This window comes from Notothenia coriiceps, unplaced genomic scaffold, assembly GCF_000735185.1.
Source record: "Notothenia coriiceps isolate Sejong01 unplaced genomic scaffold, NC01 NC01_scaffold00037246, whole genome shotgun sequence".
NCBI lineage: Eukaryota > Metazoa > Chordata > Actinopteri > Perciformes > Nototheniidae > Notothenia > Notothenia coriiceps.
In genome coordinates this window covers 5,381,877-5,384,386 of record NW_011369947.1, presented here as the reverse complement: position 1 = coordinate 5,384,386, position 2,510 = coordinate 5,381,877, and positions in this window count along the sequence as shown.

The following is a 2,510-nucleotide window of genomic DNA, read 5'->3' as shown; positions in this document are numbered from 1 at the left end:
AGTAAACATGACATGTGGGTTCACTCAGTTTGTGACATAAAGGACTTCAGCAGGAGGCCATACTGTTAGAAAAAGACTCGCCATAAGTTAGAGGCAGACTTTAGGTAACGCTCTATTTACTCACTAGTGACCATTCCAACACATGTCCAACCAAAAATGTTAAAGATGTTTTTCTCATGGAATCTTAGCTAATTACAGACCAGTCAGCAGGACCATGGGGCAGAGATCAAGGGGTCAGTTTTGAACTTATACATACAGTATGTGTGAGTCGCACAAAATGGTACGTGTGTGTGTTTTATTTAACCTTTATTTAACCAGATAAAATCTCATTTACAATGCTGACCTGTCCAAGAAGGCAGCGACGTTACACATAACACATAACACAAACATATAAAATACAGAGAACACAACTAAGTAAACAAAAAACAAAACGAAAAGCAGTCACTACATTGTGCACATTTGGGACAGTAAGAAAGGTACACTACTTATTACTGCAAGAGCAGCTGGTGGTAAGGACCTCAGACAACATCAATTTAAAACAGGCTATTGGGACAAGTGCCCTCAGTTTTAGGCTTGATTGAAGGTCATTCCAAGACCAAGGACCATAATGAAAAGACTCCTTTTTCCAGCCTCAGTCCGCACAGCAGGAACCTGGAACCGTATCCAGGCACTGGAATTGAGGTTGTAAGAGTCACAAACTGGAGCAAATCTGGCACATATGTACAGTGGAAGCTTACCTAAAATAGCTTTATACATTAATAAAAAAACAATGCTGCATCCTACGCATACTAAGTGAGGACCATCCATTTAGGCTATACAGTTTGAAATGATTAGTCCTATAGGGTGCATTTGATATATATCACAGTGCAGCATGGTAGAGTGGGTCAAGTTTGGCCAAAACAGTGGGACAGGCAAATCTATAGATTGTATCACCGTAGTCAAGCTGGGACAGGAATAAGCCAGAGACCAACCTTTTACGGGAAGAAGTTGATGTGAAGCCAAGAGTGAATTTCAATTTCTTAGTTAGAACTTCAATGTGGTGTTTAAAGTTTAGATTTCTGTCCAACCAAAAGCCCAAATATTTGTATGTATCGACAAACTCAACAGAGACGCTATCAAGGGTGTCAATGGAAAGGCAAGAGGACGCTGACTTGGGAGCAAAGAGCATTGCTTTGAATTTCTTACTGTTCAATAGCAGCTTCGAATCAATAAGCGCATGCTGCCGCGTGATAAAATCAGTTTTTAAATTGGAAATGGCCATATCGTGCCATAGAAAATTGCATCTGATTACAAATATTGTTTACATATAATAAAAAGAGCAAGGGCCCCAAAATAGAGCCCTGTGGAACTCTCTTCTCCAAGGTGACAGGGTCAGAGACAGTACTACCTGACGCATTGAGTACGGTTGGTTAGATAACTTTGAAACCAGCAAATGGCGTTACGAACTAAACGAGACATCAACATAACATTGGACAGAATGTGGTGATCTACAGTGCCAAATGCTTTGGCTAAGTCAATAAACAATGCAACACAAACATATTTTTTATCCAAAGCAGCCTTAATATCGTCTAAGACTTTCAGACTGGCAGTCACAGTACTGTGCTTTGATCTGAATCCAGATTGCATAGGAGATAACTATTTAAAGTATGTACACTACATACTGATATGAACCTGAAAATGAGCTGAATATGTCCTCTTTAAAATTACTGTAAAAAGGCAGTTACAGGCTATTTCTAAAATTAAAAAAGATAAATTAAACTGGGATTTGTTTCTATTTACTTTTTAAGGTTATACTTTTTGAAAAGGTAGAATCAGTTATTTGTGTAAAAGTGACCTGTGTTTTGGCCTTTAAAACCCTTTGCAAATGGTCAATGTGCATCTAAAAAGAATCATCGTCTTTGTTACAGAAATTGGAAGTTTCATGCAACAGGCCAACGAAATAGTAATGACTCAGACACAGTTCTTCTTCCAGTTAGCCAGCAAGTCATAAACAATGTCTTAAGACTCCTGTATTTGTGACTGCCTCTCTTCCTCTCTTCATGCTGACTCTTCTTCTCTGTGTCATATACTAGATTCTAGATCTGCTTTTCGCTTTCTTTCTGCCCCCCTCACCCTAAATAGCATTCCAATAAAAACCAAACAGAAAGATGATGCTTCAGGCAGAGATAGACTTGGAAAACGTACAGAAGGGAAAAAAGCCCAGTCAAATAAGCCAGCAGTGAGACAGACACATGGAAAGATGGACTAACAGTGAAAAAAAGAACAAGATATTAAAAGAAAACCAGAGCTCCACTCCTAGTAGGGGTTCCCTTCCTATTGGCTAATGTTGCAACCAATAGGAGTGCAGGGGAGGAGCACTTCCTGTGAGGTCGAAGTGTAGACTTGCAGTTTTTTTTTGTAAACTGGTGGCACAAATGGGCATATCTGTGTTTTAAGTATGTGTATATCTTCAGGGTGTGTGTGTGTGTGGGGGGTGTGTGTGTGTGTGTGTGTGTGTGTGTGTGTGTGTG